Below are 20723 nucleotides of genomic sequence, written 5' to 3'. Positions count from 1 at the left end.
TTAGCAAGGTTGCCGCTCCTTTAACGGCCCTGACTGGGAAGGGTCCGTTTAAATGGACGGTGCAGGCCCAACTAGCCTTTAACCGGCTCAAAGCTCTCCTTACCACTGCTCCTGTGTTGCAGTTGCCCGATCCAGAGGACATTGTGTCGGATCGGGGGCCCGCAGTTTGTAAGCCAGTGCTGGCGAGCATTTTGCCAACTCCTCGGGGTGACTGCTAGCTTGTCCTCCAACGGGAAGTCAGAGCGGGTCATTCAGGACTTAGGCAAGATGCTTCGGTGCTTACCTGCAGGGAATCCAGCCACATGGGCTGATAATAATAATAATAATAATAAGTTGAACTTACAGTGTATCACAAAAGTGAGTACACCCCTCACATTTCTGCAAATATTTCATTATATCTTTTCATGGGACAACACTATAGGGCCTGTGGTAGCCTAGTGGGTAGGGCTTTGGGCTATCAACCGGAAGATTGGCGGTTCAAATCCAGGCTCTGCTATGTAGCCACTGTTGGGTCCTTGAGCAAGGCCCTTAACCCTGTCTGCTCCAGGGGCGCCGTAAGTTGGCTGACCCTGCGCTCTGACCCCAGCTTCCAACACCAGCTGGGATATGCGAAGAAAGAATTTCATTGTACTGTACATCTGTATATGTATATATGACAAATAAAGGATATCTTTCTATAGACATGAAACTTGGATATAACTTAGAGTAGTCAGTGTACAGCTTGTATAGCAGTGTAGATTTACTGTCTTCTGAAAATAACTCAACACACAGCCATTAATGTCTAAATAGCTGGCAACATAAGTGAGTACACCCCACAGTGAACATGTCCAAATTGTGCTTAAAGTGTCAATATTTTGTGTGACCACCATTATTATCCAGCACTGCCTTAACCCTCCTGGGCATGGAATTCACCAGAGCTGCACAGGTTGCTACTGGAATCCTCTTCCACTCCTCCATGATGACATCACGGAGCTGGTGGATGTTAGACACCTTGAACTCCTCCACCTTCCACTTGAGGATGCGCCACAGGTGCTCAATTGGGTTTAGTCCATCACCTTTACCTTCAGCTTCCTCAGCAAGGCAGTTGTCATCTTGGAGGTTGTGTTTGGGGTCGTTATCCTGTTGGAAAACTGCCATGAGGCCCAGTTTTCGAAGGGAGGGGATCATGCTCTGTTTCAGAATGTCACAGTACATGTTGGAATTCATGTTTCCCTCAATGAACTGCAGCTCCCCAGTGCCAGCAACACTCATGCAGCCCAAGACCATGATGCTACCACCACCATGCTTGACTGTAGGCAAGATACAGTTGTCTTGGTACTTCTCACCAGGGCGCCGCCACACATGCTGGACACCATCTGAGCCAAACAAGTTTATCTTGGTCTCGTCAGACCACAGGGCATTCCAGTAATCCATGTTCTTGGACTGCTTGTCTTCAGCAAACTGTTTGCGGGCTTTCTTGTGCGTCAGCTTCCTTCTGGGATGACGACCATGCAGACCGAGTTGATGCAGTGTGCGGCGTATGGTCTGAGCACTGACAGGCTGACCTCCCACGTCTTCAACCTCTGCAGCAATGCTGGCAGCACTCATGTGTCTATTTTTTAAAGCCAACCTCTGGATATGACGCCGAACACGTGGACTCAACTTCTTTGGTCGACCCTGGCGAAGCCTGTTCCGAGTGGAACCTGTCCTGGAAAACCGCTGTATGACCTTGGCCACCATGCTGTAGCTCAGTTTCAGGGTGTTAGCAATCTTCTTATAGCCTAGGCCATCTTTGTGGAGAGCAACAATTCTATTTCTCACATCCTCAGAGAGTTATTTGCCATGAGGTGCCATGTTGAATATCCAGTGGCCAGTATGAGAGAATTGTACCCAAAACACCAAATTTAACAGCCCTGCTCCCCATTTACACCTGGGACCTTGACACATGACACCAGGGAGGGACAACGACACATTTGGGCACAATTTGGACATGTTCACTGTGGGGTGTACTCACTTATGTTGCCAGCTATTTAGACATTAATGGCTGTGTGTTGAGTTATTTTCAGAAGACAGTAAATCTACACTGCTATACAAGCTGTACACTGACTACTCTAAGTTATATCCAAGTTTCATGTCTATAGTGTTGTCCCATGAAAAGATATAATGAAATATTTGCAGAAATGTGAGGGGTGTACTCACTTTTGTGATACACTGTATATAGCGCCTTTCTTAAACCCAAGGTCGCTTTACATTAAAGGTAACAAAACACACCGGAAAATAAACCGGAGATGAGCACAACGCAGAAATTGAACAGAAAATAATCAAACACACCAAATTGAACAGAAAGTTAATAGACAATCACACAATATTAAACAGAAAATAAAACAATTACACAGAAATAGCAGAAGAAGAAGTGAGAAAGTACTAAGAGAAAAAGGTAAGTCTTTAGGAGTGAGAAAGTACTAAGAGTACTAGGAGAATTTTAAATTCAGAGAGAGAGGAAGTGGAACGTAAAGAGGAAGGAAGAGAGTTCCAGAGTGAGGGGGCAGCAACACTAAAGGAACGACCGCCCATGGTACTGAGCCTGTGCCTAGGAACAACCAAGTGACCAGCATCCGATGACCTTAAATTCCTAGATGGAGTGTGGAACCTGAGAAGGTCCCTCAAGTAAGCCGGACCTGACCCATGCAGTGCCTTAAAAGTGAGAAGCAATATTTTGTATTGAATACGCTTATTAATGGGCAGCCAGTGGAGCTGCTCAAGGACAGGAGTGATGTGATCATATTTTTTGGTGTGAGTGAGGATCCTAGCAGCGGAGTTTTGAACAATTTGCAGATGGCGAAGTGACCTGGAAGGAAGCCTGTAAAGCAGAGAGTTACAATAGTCCAGCCGAGAGGTCACAAAAGCATGAACCAGAGTCTCCGCTGCCCTAGTGGACAGTAAAGGGCGGATACGCGCAATATTACGTAAATGATAGAAGGCCGACTTGGATATTGATTTTATGTGAGGTTCGAAAGACAGAGTAGAGTCAAATATGACACCAAGATTGCGTACTGTAACAGCAGGTTTGATATTGATATCATTTATGGGAAGGACCAAATCAGTGAGAGAGGAAACAACATATTTTTTGCCAGTCACCATAAACTCTGTTTTGTGTGCATTTAGTAACAGAAAATTTGCTCTAAGCCATGAGTTCAGCTCAGTGAGACACCTAGATAAACTGTTGTGGGCTGAATTCGCCCACAATACCCTGCACCACACCGCACTTGGTATGTCACCTTTTGAGGCACAGTTTGGGTACCCTCCTCCGCTGTTTCTTGATCAGGAACAAGAGGTTGTGGTCCCAACTGTGCAGCAACATATCCGCCGCTGCCGTGCCGCCTGGCGGAAGGCAAAGGAGGCTCTTCTGGCCTCCCAGCACACCATGAAGCGCAATGCTGACCGCAGGCGACAGCCGGCCCTTACGTTCCGGCCGGGCCAACGAGTCCTCCTGTCGATGAGGGATCTCCCCGTCAAAGGTACCCCTCACAAGTTGGCACCGAGGTACACTGGCCCGTTTAAGGTAGTCAGGTGGATAAACCCGGTGACATATATTGGAGCTACCTCCCAGGATGAAGGCGCATCCAACCTTCCACGTCTCCCAACTTCGCCCGTTCGCGTGCGAGGGAATTACACCCCCCCCACAACCTCCCACTTCTTGTATCATCCAGGGTGCCCCTGCATTTACAGTTTGCCACCTCCTGGATAGCAGGAGAGTGCAGGGTAGCACCCAATACCTGGTGGATTGGGAAGGTTTCGGCCCCGAGGAACGTTCATGGGTACCGGCTCGTCACATCCTGGACCCTGAACTGATCCGCGAGTACCAACGGAACCGGGCTGCGGGTCTTGGGACCTCGGGAGCTGTCCCTAGAGGAGAGGGTCCTGTTAGGGTGCCTGCGGCTTTTGGTAAACATACCACCAGTTCCCAGCGTCGCAGGCGTTACAGAATGTTAAACAGCAAGGCCTCTAATAGGAGGCCAGCTGATTAGTGCGAAAGACCTGCAACTGTGCTCTGCTTATTTAAGCGGGCGTTGCCTGGCTGCAGGCATCGCACCTTTACCCTTTTGTTTGCTCGTATGGCTGTGCAAGTCGCCTCTTTTGCAGGGATAGTTGTACCATGGGCGCCGATAGGGTGGTTGGGTGCGTAAGCTGAAAGGCTGAGGTAATTAGGGTTTTTGTTTACCTGCTAGGGATAGTTGGTGCGACTTCGTGCAGTCCTCGCGCTGCTGTTTATTTCTGCGCTTTTAGCTAGCCCGGGTCTGCATGGTTAGCAGAAGGCTAGCGGTAGCTTGGTAGCCGATTCAGCAGCCACAGATAGCCTGCAATGATAGACGGGTTCACCTCTGCCGGCTTGATGTAGTGGGTTAAGCGACCACATATTCCACCCACAGCGCCGGTTCGAATCTGCTCGCAGCATAATCACTGTTTCTCTTTTTCTCTTTACAGATCGGTTCCTTCCAGGCAGCAGCTGTGCCAAGCTGGTGACAACGCCGATCCAGTTTTTCCGAGACTTCGTTTAGTTTCGGTTTCACGATTCCGCTCTGGTTTCTGGGGTCCCCTGTTTGCAACAGCTACTCGGTAGTGCGGCAAGTAGCATGAACGCCTTGCACTCAGACGATTCGGGTTCGTGACTCGTACTTTAGTTTTTTTTCACTTTTGTATTTTTCTCTTTTTCAGTTGCCTGCGCCGCCAGCGGCTCCATTCGGGAATTACCCGAATTGTTTTTTGTGCTCTTTTATCTTTTGTGTGTTGATTATTATCATTTATTGTTAAATAAAAATAATTTTTCTCTGCATCTTTGGGTCCAAAGCCTCTCTTTATAATAGATTCAAGTGATCTGACATTCCTTGTGAGGTGACAGTGCTACCCACTAAACCACCGTGCCACCCCAATGCAATATTAACAAATTATTACGTTTAACATACTGAATTAATGTCACTTAGACTAACATTAACATTACTTGTCTTGTACTAGACTTGCTGAGAGAACAGGAACAGGTGAGTGCCACATAGTGCCCCTGGGTAATGTAGTACGGTCATTATAAATCACCAAGAACCTGACAAGTGAGAGCAAAAAGAGTAATGGCAGCTTGTGACTGTACAGAGTCAGCAAGAGTAAAATGTAAAAGTGCTGGTAACACATACCAGTAAATTCTGGCCCATTTTGAGCACTGTTAGTTATATATACTGTACTAACATATTGTTCTGCGAATGTGTTATTTTTTTTGTGTTGTACCCACAGCTGTTTTGCAAAATTTGTAAGTGATTCCAGATTGATTTAACATACATTTAAAACATCTTTCATGTGTCTTTCACAATGCAGTACCAGCACCGGTATAAATAAAACATGTGCACATCTGTCAGAATTCCATTCTCATTTTGTTGTGATTGATTAGTAAGCAGTAAGTATCTGGCTGCTCTGTATGTATGCATGCTCAGGCACACAAAATCGAAAGGTTCAATAACAAACGTAATGAATTAGATTTTCAACAATATTTGATTGATTTTAATACGTATAAAGATTTTTAATCTTTTTTTTTTAAATAATTAACTAAGTAGATCAATGCCCAGTAGATGCACAGCATTCGGAAAGCAATAAATCAGAACAAATGATCAATAACATATTGGATTGGATTGTGTTTGTATGGGGTAAAGCAACTATTACATGTTGATGCACCAGAAACTCTCAGCTCTAGAGAGACTTGGAGTCTAGTGTGCTTTTGTACCTTAATCATTTCAACTGGTAGAGCAGGATAACACCAAATGTTTATAAGTGGTTTCAGGTTTTGCCTTCTCTAATTACCACATCTTCTCTCTTCTCAAGTTTCTTAAGGTTACCATGGCAACTTTTCAACTTTCTCTGGCAAGCGTTTAGTTCAGAAATCGCATGCCAGATTAAGTGGCTGGTTTAGTTACACCCAATTGCTTTCTGTTTCTTTCTCTAGCCAGCTTCCTGGCAATTGTATTCTGAGGAGTCCAGTGGTTCTCCTCCCATAATCCGGTCACTTTCCTTTTCTGTCTGGTGGTGGTACTGCTTCTGAACAGTCATCACATTTGTTTTTGCTTTCTACACCTTGCTTTTAGCACTGCTTGTTTTAGACATGGACTATATGGACAAAAGTATTGGGACACACCTCTTAATCATTGAATTCAGGGGTTTCATTCAGTCACATTGCTACAGGTTTATAAAATCACTGCACTGCACTTGTCAAAAGGTCAATCAGAGCAGTGATCGGCATGGGTGGCGAGGAAGCATGACGCAATCCGGCAATTGGATGCGCTACAAGGGAGAAAAAGGGGAGAAAATGCATTAAAAAAAAAAATTATAATATTATTATAATAATAATAATAATAATATATATATATATATATATATATATATATATATATATATATATATATATATATATAAATATATTTTTATATTATATATGTATATAAAGGTAATATTGCATTTACGAACCACAGGAATAAATTGGCAAACCATGCAACGTTTTAAAGCAGGATTACCATAGTGTATAAAAGTCACCAACGCTTTGCTAAATCTATAGCTGCAGAGCTCCAAACCTCATCTAGCATTACCAAAAGCAAAAAAACTATCTGCTGGGAGCTTCATAACATAAGTCTCCATGACCAAGCAGCTTCATGCAAGCCTTACATCACCAAGCAAAATGCCAAGTGTCTGATAGAGTGGTATATAGCATACCACCATTGGACTAATAAGCAATAGAAATGTGTTGTGTGGAGTGGTGAATTACACTAGTCTGGATTTGGCAAATGCAAGGAGAATGCTACCTACCTGACTGCATTCTGCCAAATGTAAAGTTTGGTGAAAGAGGTACATTGCAGTGGTTATTTTTAGGGCTTGGCCAAGCGACTTAGTTCCAGTGAAGGGAAACCTTAATGTTTCATCATACTAAGATATTTTGGACAAATGTTTGCTTCAAACTTTGTGGGAACAGTTTGGGAAGACCCCTTTTTTTCTAGCATGACCATGCCTCTGTGCACAAAGCAAGATTCATTAAAGCATGGTGGGGTGAGTGTGGTGTGAAAGAATTTGACTGGCCTGCACAGAGCCCTGACTCAACCCTATCAAACACCTTTGGGATAAACTAGAATGGAGACTGCAAGCCAGGCCCTCTCATCCAACATTAGTGTCTGACCTTACAAATGCTCTTCTGGAAAAATAAGCAAAAATTCTCAGAGACACACTCCAAAATTTGGTGCTCCTGTTGGTGTAATGTGTAGGTGTTTTTATTATTGTGTTTATGAAGTGAATGTTCCACACTGGGTTACATCTGGGATCTCGATTTTCTGTCTCCCTTAGCTTGAATGGATACTATACATGAGGCTAAGGCTGAAAGTGCAAAAGCAGGGAATTAGACATATCATTTAAAAAATGTAACATAATATTACAGCACTCTACCATATGCAACATATCACAATATATTTGCACTAAATAAAGAATACATTAACATTGTTTAATGTTGATTTTATAATTTATAATTTAATTTAAGCATCATTGTCCTCAAGGTAGCTAACGACAAAGTGAGTTGGTGCACACAGGCGGTCTGTGTGTACACAGAATTTGATGGACAGTTTGGGGAGAGATGATTTCCCAGCAGTAGTGCTTTAGGGTTGCTAAAATAACTACTTTAGGTCATTTCTGTCACTCATCCTACCGACCAGTCATCATTTACAGTTCCACTCTGGTAGCTCACATCCTGCTGCTCACTGCACCGCTCAGTATAGCAGAATATGGTTAAAAATCTCTGATCCCTTTGATGATGTTGGTTCCGATGCCCAGTGACCCACACTATATTTAAGTAGGTGTGCTGAATTTGGTTAGCCTTGTTGTCATGGTACCCACTGTACCAAAAAGGGGTGTGTTAGAGCAGCTAGAGTTTTTTCTTTGGCATATACACTGACCATGAGCCAGCTGGACAACCCATTTCAAAACCATGAGCTTTAATACAGAGTTGCCTCACTTTGCAGTTATAACAGTCTCTGATTTTCTACAAGGCTATTCACAATATTTAAAAGCGTGTTAGTTGGAATTTGTGCATATTTAGTCCAACGTGCATTTCTGAGGTCAGGCACTGATGCTGGATGAAAAGGCTTGGCTCACAACATTTTTAATTCATCCCAAATGTGGTTAATAAGGTTGTTATAATGGATAACAAACAGAACAAAAAGGGGGGTGAGAGCAGAGTGTAAAAGAGGGAACAGACATGAGCAGACAAAAGGGAGAAGAAAAGTAATAGTAATAATAAATGAAGAGAGAGGAAAGAACAACAAAAAAAATCTAATAAATAAAAAATGAATCTGTCTTGTCTTGTCTTGTCTTATCTCTCTCTCTCTCTCTCTCTCTGTGTGTGTGTGTGTGTGTGTGTGTGTGTATGCGTTTAGGAACATTCGGGTGGAGGTGATATATATATAATGGTTGTGTTAGTGGTGTGTGGGTATAGAATAGTTATAGATGTATAATGGTTGTGTTAGTGGATGTGGGTAAACTGTTGATAAGAGCTGATGAAGTTATTGATATAACAGGTTTTTAAGTGCTGACCATGTTTTCTTGTGTTCGTGAGTACTGTTTTTGATAGATGCTGATATTTTTTTCCATTTCTATATGTTGTATGAGTAAGTTTTTCCATTGATTGATTGTGATATTTTTCCTTGATTTCCAGTTTGTGAGAATAGTTTTTTTGGCGATGGTTAGCACCACTAAAAGTGCTTTTGTGTCATCCTGGTTTAAGTTTGTGGTTGATGTGTCACCTAATACACAGAGTGATGGGGATAGGGGGTTGGGGTGTTTTAGTAGTGGAGTCAGATAACTTATAACTAGTTGCCAGAAGTGTTTGATTGGTGGACAGTACCATAAGGCGTGTATATAGTTGTCTGGGGTGTTTAGTGAGCAGTGTGTACAGATTTCAGAGTCCACTAATCCCATTTTATATAGCTTTTGCCTAGTATAGTGTACTCTGTGGATTACCTTATATTGTATAAGGTGGAGGTTAGTATTGTTAGTTATTTTAAACGTGTTTTTGAGAATATTTGTCCAGGAATCAGCAGTGAGAGTATTTGAGAGATCTTCTTCCCATTTGTTTTTTGGTATAGAAGCTGTTTGGTCTTGTTCAGATAAGAACCTATAAATTTTAGATAAGATTTTTTCTGAGGAGGAGATATTGAAGAATTCAGAAATTGGTGTAGTAAGTTCTAGAGTTGTTTTATCCTTAATTTTTGTGTTTAATATAGATCTAAGTTGGAGATATTCCAGAAACTGGTTACTCTCAATGCCATTTTTTGTAGAATGTGATGTAAGTGAGTAATACCTTTTTCTTTCCATTTGTGTAATTTTAATGTTTTGTTAGTGGCAGGGAAGTCAGGGTTGTGCCATACGTTTTAGTGTTGTACTAATAAATGGTAAGTCTGCAATTTGTATTGTATTACTTGATGATTGTTCCACTTCTCTCCATATTTCATCTGTCTGATTCGGTTTTACCCATTTGATTATGTACTGTAATTGATTTGCGGCAAAGTATAGTTGGAAATCAGGCGCTTCAAGGCCTCCCTGAGTTCTATGTTTTTGTAATGTAGTTAATTTGATTCTAGGTGGTTTGTTTTTCCAGTAGAATTTGGAGATGATTCAGTCTAAGGTTTTAAACCAGGTAGGAGGTGATTGAGTAGGAATCATTGAGAAAAGGTAGTTTACTTTTGGTAATATTGACATTTTGATTGTGGATATTCTGCCGATGAGGGATAGTGGGAGTTTCATCCATCGTTGGACATACTTGTTTATAGTTGTGAGTAACGGATTAAGATTAAGTGTGTGCAGCTCAGACAGCTTGGTGGAAATTTTAATGCCCAGGTATGTGATGTGTTTAGTGCACATTGGGATAGGGAGGGCCTGAGTTGCTATATCTGCTAAATTCATGTTAAATGGTAGAACGGTGGATTTAGACCAGTTAATCGAGTAATCTGATATTTTAGAAAAAAAAATTTCAATGATTTGTATTGTTTGTGGAATTGACAAGAGTGGGTTTTGTAGAAATAGTAAAATGTCATCTGTGTACAGGCTGATTTTGTGTTCTATAGTATGGGTCTGGATACCTTTGATATTTGGGCTTTGTCGTATAGCTGCAGCTAGTGGTTCTATAAAAATTGAGAAAAGGAGTGGAGAGAGGGGGCATCCTTGCCTAGTACCTCTGTGCAGTGTGAAATTCTGTGATATTAGTCCATTAGTATTGACTGTGGCTCTGGGTGAAGTGTAAAGAGTTTTAATCCAGTCTATAAATGATTCTCCGAACCCTAGTTTATGCAATGTACTAAATAGAAATTTCCGATTGACTTTATTGAAGGCTTTCTCTGCATCTAAGGTAACTATTGCAGTTTCTAACTTATGGAGTGTTGTCTGATATATCAAATTGAGTAGTCTGCGCATGTTGGTAGTTGAGTGCCTTCCTTTGATGAAGCCGGTCTGATCCGGGTGTATGAGGGATGGAATGATTGTTTCCAATCTGACAGCCAAGCCTTTACTTATAAGTTTTGTATCTGTGTTTATGAGTGATAGTGGATGGTAACTGGAGGGTAAGGTAGGATTGGGTTTAAGATGGAGTGAGATTGTAGCCGTGTTCATTTCTGATGGTAATTTCTTGTTTTCTTGTTCTTGTATTATTGGGCATTTGGTGGAGAGCATTATGGAGTTCTTCTGATGTTATTGGTTTTTCTAATATACTTTTTTGTTCTTCGGTTAATTTTGGAAGGTTTATATTATCGAGAAAGGTGTGGATATCTATCGGGTCTGGATCATGTTCTATTGAGTAGAGATTTTTATAGAATTTCCTAAATACTTGATTTATTTCTTCTGGTGTTTGGGTGATCATTCCGATCTCATCTTTGATTGCCGGGATAGCTGTTTTTTCTTTGTTATGTTTTATTTGGTTTGCTAATAATTTTCCAGTTATGTTGTTGTGTTCAAAATGTTCATGTCTTAGTAGTTGTATTACAAATTGAGTCTTCTTATTTGTGAATTCATTATATTGTGTTTTACATTCACTTAGCTCCTTTTTAGTTTTATCTGTTGGATTTTTTATCATTTCATTCATTAACTCCTTAATTCTCTGTTGTAGAGTGGATTCGTTTTCTGTATCTTTCTTCTTCTTATAGGAGGAGTAAGAGATTATTTTGCCTCTTAGTACTGCTTTCCCAGTTTCCCAAAGTAGAGTTGGTGGGGTTTCTGGAGAATCATTTATATCTAAGAAGGATGCCCACTCTTCCCTGATGTAACTATCAAATTCTGGGTCTGAAAGTAATGACGTATTAAGGCGCCATCTAAAGGTTTTATGTAGTGGATTTAGCTTCCAAATAAGTGATACCGGGGCATGGTCGCTAATAATTATAGGATGATATCTTGTGTCTGAGATATTAGATATAATGGAATTACTAGCTAAGAAGTTGTCAATGCGGGAGTGTGAATGGTGAACTGGTGAATAAAAAGAGAATTCTTTGGACTTTGGGTTTTTGAGGCGCCAACCATCGCTGAGTCCTAAGTCTGTCATGTATTGTTTAATGATGTCTGTTGATTGCCAATAACGTGTATTGTCTGAACTAGTTATTCTGTCTAAATATGGGTCGATGATTGTATTAAAGTCACCTCCAATTATAATTGTGGAGTCTGAGATATTGTTTATGTGGGTGAAGAACGTATGAAAGAAGGATGGGTCATCGGTATTTGGGCCATATAAACTTGCAATTGTTAAGAGGGTGTTGCTGATGGTGATATTTATTATGATTCCTTCCGGATCTGATATAGTGGTGTTATGTGTAAAGGTTTTTTTATTTATTTATTAGGATTGATACTCCTCTTTGTTTGGTATTATAGTATGCTGAGAAAATATGGGTGAATTGTGGTGATTTTAACTTGTGATGATTTGTTTCTGATAAGTGTGTTTCTTGTAGTAAACAGATATCTGCCTTTAGAGAGGTGAGATGGTTTAATACCTTGGTCTGTTTGGTCTGTGTGCCAATACCACGAATGTTCCATGCTACAAACTTAAGTGAAGACATATTATAAAGTAGAAAGTAATAGTGTTTATCAATGATATGAGATGAGTGTGAGGATGTTTGAAGTTGTTTTGTGTTGTGTGTGGAATGGGGAACTGTGTATATGAGAAGAGAGACATTAGATCTGGGATCTATAATAGTAATAATATAGAGGTTGGTAGGAGAGAGAACATAGGAAGGAGTGATTACATAGAAACAAAATAAAGAAGAGAAAGAATAAGGATAGAGTAATTTCGCTTGGTGTGATATACATGTTCTGACAATGAGACATTACGTGCTTTGAGTTATTTTTGAATATTTCCTAAAGATTTTGTGGGATATTGTGTGTGTTTGTCTGTGTGTGTGCGTGTGTGCTTTCATGCATGATAGATAGATCCAATATTATATAGACTGATAGAGCGCGCGCGTATAAGATAGAGAAAGAGAGAGAGTTAGCGAGCACACATCTGCCTGTATCAAGGACATTGTAAAGATTTTAGAAAAGCCACGGGGTTATATTTTTATCACGAAACAACTGCCCATCAACATATAGTTTGTCAACTGAGATTACTGCTTTTTTTCCTTTTATTCTGAATTCTTTCCTGATGGTAAAGAGTTTTCGCTGTCTGTCTAGAATTTCACGCGGGTATTGGTCATTAATCCCGAAGTCTGTTCCTCGGAGCTCCCTTCCCTTTCCCATGATAAGTTCTTTGTGCTTATAATGTTCGACCTTTGCTACAATGAGTCGTGGTCGCTTGTTTGGCAGTTTTTTTTCTCCTAAACGGTGTGTGCGATGGAATGTGATGGATGAAACCAGCTCCGGTGCGATTTTGAGTTTCGTGGTCATAAAGTCCTTCAAGAGATCTTCGGGGTTTTCCTGTGTGTGCTCGGGGATTCCAGAGAAGACAGTGTTGTCTCTCATACTGCGTGCTTGTAAGTCCAATATTGTTTCTTTCATTTGTTTGTTTTCGTTCATAACTGTTGAAATTTGGGTTGTGAGTTCACTGACGGAATGCTGTAGCGTTTTGTTCTCTTTGGTTATTGTTATGATTTGTTCTTGGCTGAATTCCAAACTTTCGCGGAGGGCTTGGAATTCTTTATGCAGTATTTCAACTAGAGAGATTCTAGCATCAAGTGCAGATAGTTTGCTGTTAATAGAGAGCAGGATAGGACAGACCTCTGTGCAGCAGGGTGATGAAGGTGGTTCTTGTGTGTCTCCCGGTGAGCTGGGCGGTCGTGGTCATTTGCCGGTGGGGGTTTGGAGCTGTTTACCTTTGACTTTATCTTCCTTCTTGTCCTTGTTCATGATGACAGTGTTGTTGTAGTAATGGTCGATGAATTCTTCAAGGGATTCCAGGGCGTTGAGTGGGTGATTCCAAGTAGTTACTGTAGTTTTAAATATTTTCCGCAGGAACGCAACGTTATCTCTTAGTCTAGCAGCAGGGGGCCGCCATCTTGATTCTTCGCACTGTGTCCTACAATTGGAATAAAAAATTAAAATTTATAGACTTGTAGCTGTTAGGAGTTAAATAATTTTGATTCCAAACAAGAACTATTTCAGTAACACACATAATACAACAAGTGGTTTCTCCAAATTCAACAAAAAATGCCACTTTAATGACTACTTTAGTCTTAGAGCTTCTGGCAGCGTTCCTGATGAATCTTAGCCTATTCCTCAAGGGCAATGACCTCCACTTTACTAATATTCCTGGGTTTGTCTGCTGCAACCACCATCTACAAATCCCACCAAAGATCTTCTATGGGGTTTAAGTTAGATGACTGTGTAAGCCACTCCATAATCGTTTAGACTTCAGGACATCTTCTGAAACCAAGCCTGGGTGGACTTCGAGGTATGCTTGGGATCATTGTCCTGTTGAAAAGTCTACTGACACCCAAGCTTCAGCTTTCTTACAGAAGACATGACTTTTTCTTTCTCCTCCAGACATATCTCTGGATCCACAGGCTCAATAAGTTCAGATTTTGCTTTAGTGCTCAACAATACAGAATGAACAAAATGCTGTGGTTTATTTCTTGGGTTTTGACAGACTTTTCTTGTACTTTTGGGTCAGTAGCGGTGTATGTCTAAGAATTCGGGCATGTAGACCTTTAGTGTTTAGTATGTGCCTAGCTGTGCAAACTGAAACCTCAGTGTCTGCTACCACTAAATCTTGCAGCAGGTCTTTTGCATTCACCTGCCTCCTCAGTTTTCTGGGGCAGCTGGTAATAGCTTCCTCTTTCTGCCAAGTCCAGGTAGTGTAACCAGTGTTTCATTAACTGTATCTTCAGGAACATTCAATGCCTTTGACTTTTGTGTATCCTTTTACTTGTTTGATGGAAGACAATTACTCTTCTCTTAACTTTCTGGACAACTTTCTTGGCCATATTTTTAACATGCAATCAACTGTCACAGTCAACAAACCCCTAACCAGTCCAGGTATATGATGTGTTTTATCTCAAGCACACATGATGGAACTAATGAAGTCATTGATTTGCACCTGATTTGCAAATGTAGGATTCTATTCAGGGGTTAAATAATTCTGAGACTGCAGTAATCATTGAAAGTGGCATTTTGTGCAAACCCCACACTTGTTATATTAGTTGTGTTTAGCTATTTAATATGTTCTTATATGCTTATAACACCTGAATGCAATAATAAGGAAGAGTGTCTTTTGGCTAAAGAATTGACAACAAAGTGTGTTGGCTATGGCTTGCCTCAACTGTTTTACACAACACTTCTGTTCAATTATAGCACACATGCAAATAAAAACACAAGCCCACAAGCGGCTGGAATCACCAATTAACCAGGTGAAGAAATGACTTACCCAAGAAGTAAATTCTTACTTCACCTGTCCTCTGTAGCAAATTCATTCAACAAACATTTAGATTGTTGTGGTTTTTTTTCTGTACATGAGGTTATCATAACATTTTCCTCTGCAGTCAGTAATGCTAAGACCCAGAGTCTCGAGATGTTGCATAAAGATGTCACCAGAGTGCTTTATCTGTTCTAATTAAACTGGAAGAAATCCAATAGTGTATAAAGGGACCATGATCTGTTTCATTCGTCTTACGTTGGCTGTGCAGGCTGTAATCATGGTGTAGTGTTTAGCATAGTGAATTCTCTTGATAATAGTTGCAACAACATATTAAACCACATTTAATAAGTAATATACAGCTAACCCCACACACTCCCCGTGCTCTTTTTTTCCTGGTTTGTAAGTTGGCAGAATGGCGTACCTTGTGCTTCTGCTCTGCCATGATCGAGCCCTGCTGAGAATTTTAGGAAGCTCCTTCACCTCCATCATAAATGACAGTGTTGTATAAAATCAGTGTTGCATAAATGCAATTTAAATGAAAAATATTGTTTAATATCTGCATTTCTTAAATATGTCTTTCAACTGATCTCTATTGTCACACTGAAATGCTTCAGATCTTTAAACTAATTTTTTAATTTTAACTAAGACAACATCAGTAAACACAAATGCAACTTTTAATTAATTATTCCATTTATTGAAGATAAAACGTATCTAAAATCTATATCATACATGTAAAGTAATTGCCCCCTGTTTTACCATCATTGGTAGTATGCACTGGCAACTGCAATCAAATAGTTTGTGATCACTTACATTTACACATTAACACAGATTACCAAACAGCTAAATCCCATCTCCCCCCTCCCTAATTCCCAACTGGACCTATCCTGTAAATAATAATAAATAAAAATTAATAAATAAAAATTAACAATAAGGAAATTTACATTTTCAGCATTTAGCAGATTCTCTTATCCAGAGCGACTTACAGAAGTGCTTCCATAATAAACATTACCTTACTCTAGTTTAAGTAGAACATAAATCTGCTGAAACCCTGGAAGTTTTTTTTTTATTTGTTTTTTTTCAGGAAATGAATAAGCGCGTTAGTAAGTGTAGTTTACAAGTCAGCTTAAGTGCTTAGTAAAGAGGTGGGTTTTTAATCGTTTTTTAAAAACAGCAAGAGACTCAGATGTTTGGACAGACAAGGGAAGTTTGTTCCACCATTTGGGTGCCAGTACAGAGAAGAACCTTGGTGCTTGCCTTCATTGAGTCCTGGGTGGAGGATCATGTCGAGCAAGACTAGTATCTCGGAGGTTGCGTGGTACAGAGCGGGGTTTGCTTAGACCACAAAGGTAACTTAAGGCTGGTCCATTTTTGGCTTTGTAGGCAAGCATCAGTGTTTTAAACTGAATGCATGCAGCTACAGTAAGCCATAAGGAAATAAAATAAGATTTAATTGCTTATACATACGTAAGTCTGCTACATCACTATCATTAAAGTACTGTAAATAATTCAAGGAATGTCTGGAATGTCAAGGTAAAAGATGTTAGAAATAAAACTCCAAGAACTTCCCTCAAATATGGAAGAAACTTTTTGTGTTGGTCCTAATTTTGCATAATTTTTTTTTTCTAGATAAAGAAATTGTGCAACATCCTTTAACCAATGGTTATATGTGGGTGGGGTGGCATGGTTTGAAGAAATTGGGCCCACTCATTTTTGCAGATATCTTTCAGTTCAACTACAATAAAGGTTTTCGAGCATAAACTGCCTGCCTAATGTCTTCTCACAGCATCTCAATAAGAATCAAGTCAGAACTTTGATCATACGTCGACCACTCCAAACTACTAACTTTGTTTCTTTTGAGCCAATCAGAGGTGAACTTGCTTGTGTGCTGCTGCATAGGTCACAAGCTGATAGGCAAATATTCTCTTTCAAGATTTTCTGATAAAAAAAGCAAGGTTTCATGAATTAAGATAATTATACAGATCCAGCAGATGCAAGCAGCCCTATAATATCACACTACTGCCATCATGTTTAACTGTTGGTATGATGTTCTTATTGTAGAATGCATTGCTATCTTTTCTCCAGATGTAACAGGACCCATGTCTTTCAAAAAGTTCTACCTTTGACTAATCAGACCACAGAATATTATCCCCAAATGATTTGGGGGTCACCTAAATGTGTTTTTGACAAGTGCAGGACAAACCTTCTGGCTCTTTTTGCTCGGCAGTGGTTTGCATCTTCCAGCTTTCCCAAGAAAGACATTTTAGCCCAATCTCTTTCTTACTGTGGAACACTGTGTACATTGACATTATCTAAGGCCAGTAAGACCTGCAGTTCTTTAGATGTTTATCTGGGTTCTTGTGTGACCTTCTGGATGAGTCGGTAATGTGTTCCTGGAAAAGTTCTCCACTGTTCCATTTTTTTCCATTTGTGGGTAATGGCTCTCACTGTGGTTTTGTTGGAATCCCAGAGCCTTAGCAATGACTTACTTAGTAACTCTTTTCAAACTGGTAGATTTCAATGATTTGTTTTGCATATGTATTTAAATGTAACTTTGCCAGACAGATTCTATTAAGAAATGTTCAGATTCAACAGGTCAGGTAGTAATCATGTCTGGGTGTGGCTAATAAAATTATACCTAATTGTCAATTAAAATTTGTTAACTGGAGGATTTAGTAGCTCATTATCATTAAAAGTCATTTTGTATTTATGTGGGTTCTTTTACATCATCATCATATGAAAATCTTCTTCCTCTTAAAGCTTCTTTGAGCATCCCAAAAGGTAGAAATCAGTTGGCGCTAAATCCGGACTATAAGCTCTCTCTCAGTCTCTCAGACACGACCAATTACTACTCCTCCCACCCTCACCATTTCCAACCAAAATGTAAAAGTGTGGAAACTTGTTGAAGATCCCTCATACTTGGGTTAGCTTTGTCTAATATTGAAGGTAGTCTAATTAACTGAATAATTCATGTGACAGTTGTAGCCTAGTGGTTAAGGTAGTTAAGGACTAGTAATCAGAAGGTTGCCGGTTCAAGCCTTACCTCTGCCAGTTTGCAACTGTTGGGCCCTTGAGCAAGGCCCTTAACCCTCAATTGCTTAGATTGTATACTGTCACAAATGTAAATTGCTTTGGATGAAAGCGTCTGCTAAATGCCAAAAATGTAAAATGTGACGTTTACATGTGACAAATATGCAAAATAGAAGAAATTAGGAGGTGGTAAATATTTTTTGTAGTACAATGACATTTTTTGTAAGCTTTCTATACTGATACTTTTAAACTAAAGACTAAATTTTGTGTCCCTTGACGTTTATATACATATATATACAGTGGGGCCAAAAAGTATTTAGTCAGCCACTGATTGTGCAAGTTCTCCTACTTAGAAAGATGAGAGAGGTCTGTAATTTTCATCATAGGTACACTTCAACTATTAGAGACAAAATGAGAAAAAAAAATTAGAATTTTTAAAGAATTTATTTGCAAATTATGGTGGAAAATAAGTATTTGGTCACCCACAAACAAGCAAGATTTCTGGCTCTCACAGACCTGTAACTTCTTCTTTAAGAAGCTCTTCTGTCCTCCACTCGTTACCTGTATTAATGGCACCTGTTTGAACTTGTTATCTGTATAAAAGACACCTGTCCACAGCCTCAAACAGTCAGACTCCAAACTCAACCATGGCCAAGACCAAAGAGCTGTCGAAGGACACCAGGAAGAAAATTGTAGACCTGCATCAGGCTGGGAAGAGTGAATCTACAATAGGCAAGCAAGTTGGTGTGAATAAATTAACTGTGGGAGCAATTGTAAGAAAATGGAAGACATACAAGACCATTGATAATCTCCCTCGATCTGGGGCCCCATGCAAGATCTCATCCCGTGGGGTCAAAATGATCATGAGAACGGTGAGCAAAAATCCCAGAACTACACGGAGGGACCTGATGAATGACCTGCAGAGAGCTGGGACCAAAGTAACAAAGGCTACCATCAGTAACACACTACGCTGAGAGGGACTCAAATCCTGCAGTGCCAGGCGTGTCCCCCTGCTTAAGCCAGTACATGTCCAGGCCCGTCTGAACTTTGCCAGAAAGCATATGGATGATCCAGAAGAGGATTGGGAGAATATCATGTGGTCAGATGAAACCAAAATGGAACTTTTTGGTAAAAACTCAACTCGTCGTGTTTGGAGGAAGAAGAATGCTGAGTTGCATCCCAAGAACACCATACCTACTGTGAAGCATGGGGGTGGAAACATCATGCTTTGGGGCTGTTTTTTGCAAAGGGGACAGGACGACTGATCCGTGTTAAGGGAAGAATGAACGGGGCCATGTATCGTGAGATTTTAAGCCAAAACCTCCTTCCATCACTGAGAGCATTGAAGATGGAACGTGGCTGGGTCTTCCAGCATGAAAATGATCCCAAACACACCACTCGGGCAATGAAGGAGTATCTCCGTAAAAAGCATTTCAAGGCCCTGGAGTGGCCTAGCCAGTCTCCAGACCTCAACCCCATAGAAAATTTGTGGAGGGAGTTGAAAGTCCGTGTTGCCCAGCGACAGCCACAAAACATCACTGCTCTAGAGGAGATCTGCATGGAGGAATGGGCCAAAATACCAGCTACAGTGTGTGCAAACCTGGTGAAGACTTACAGGAAACGTTTGACCTCTGTCATTGCCAACAAAGGTTATGTTACAAAGTATTGAGTTGAACTTTTGTTATTGACCAAATACTTATTTTCCACCATAATTTACAAATAAATTCTTTAAAAATCCTACAATGTGATTTCATGGATTTTTTTTTTCTCATTTTGTCTCTCATAGTTGAAGTGTACCTATGATGAAAATTACAGACCTCTCTCATCTTTCTAAGTAGGAGAACTTGCACAATTAGTGGCTGACTAAATACTTTTTGGCCCCACTGTATATATATATATATATATATATACAGTGTATCACAAAAGTGAGTACACCCCTCACATTTCTGCAAATATTTCATTATATCTTTTCATGGGACAACACTATAGACATGAAACTTGGATATAACTTAGAGTAGTCAGTGTACAACTTGTATAGCAGTGTAGATTTACTGTCTTCTGAAAATAACTCAACACACAGCCATTAATGTCTAAATAGCTGGCAACATAAGTGAGTACACCCCACAGTGAACATGTCCAAATTGTGCCCAAATGTGTCGTTGTCCCTCCCTGGTGTCATGTGTCAAGGTCCCAGGTGTAAATGGGGAGCAGGGCTGTTAAATTTGGTGTTTTGGGTACAATTCTCTCATACTGGCCACTGGATATTCAACATGGCACCTCATGGCAAAGAACTCTCTGAGGATGTGAGAAATAGAATTGTTGCTCTCCACAAAGATGGCCTGGGCTATAAGAAGATTGCTAACACCCTGAAACTGAGCTACAGCATGGTGGCCAAGGTCATACAGTGGTTTTCCAGGACAGGTTCCATTTGGAACAGGCTTCGCCAGGGTCGACCGAAGAAGTTGAGTCCACGTGTTCGGCGTCATATCCAGAGGTTGGCTTTAAAAAATAGACACATGAGTGCTGCCAGCATTGCTGCAGAGGTTGAAGACGTGGGAGGTCAGCCTGTCAGTGCTCAGACCATACGCCGCACACTGCATCAACTCGGTCTGCATGGTCGTCATCCCAGAAGGAAGCTGACGCACAAGAAAGCCCGCAAACAGTTTGCTGAAGACAAGCAGTCCAAAAACATGGATTACTGGAATGCCCTGTGGTCTGACGAGACCAAGATAAACTTGTTTGGCTCAGATGGTGTCCAGCATGTGTGGCGGCGCCCTGGTGAGAAGTACCAAGACAACTGTATCTTGCCTACAGTCAAGCATGG

At 40.5% G+C, this 20723-nt stretch overlaps 1 long non-coding RNA gene across 2 annotated transcripts in view; it reads right to left on the bottom strand.

Annotated features, from left to right (window-relative positions):
• Nucleotides 1-7266: 7266 nt before the first annotated feature.
• The window catches only part of LOC134332671 (uncharacterized), a 64525-nt gene continuing 51068 nt past the window's right edge, over nucleotides 7267-20723 (bottom strand). The window contains exons 5-6 of one of the 2 annotated variants that reach the window (XR_010015277.1): nucleotides 13237-13534; nucleotides 7267-7374 (exon numbers count right to left, since the gene is read on the bottom strand). This is a non-coding gene — a long non-coding RNA (uncharacterized LOC134332671). Of the gene's footprint in view, nucleotides 7375-12626; nucleotides 13535-20723 lie in introns of those variants that run through there. The other variant, XR_010015276.1, reaches the window with a different exon arrangement.

Source organism: Trichomycterus rosablanca, chromosome 18 (assembly GCF_030014385.1).
Source record: "Trichomycterus rosablanca isolate fTriRos1 chromosome 18, fTriRos1.hap1, whole genome shotgun sequence".
NCBI lineage: Eukaryota > Metazoa > Chordata > Actinopteri > Siluriformes > Trichomycteridae > Trichomycterus > Trichomycterus rosablanca.
This window is presented reverse-complemented; position numbering and strand designations above follow the sequence as displayed.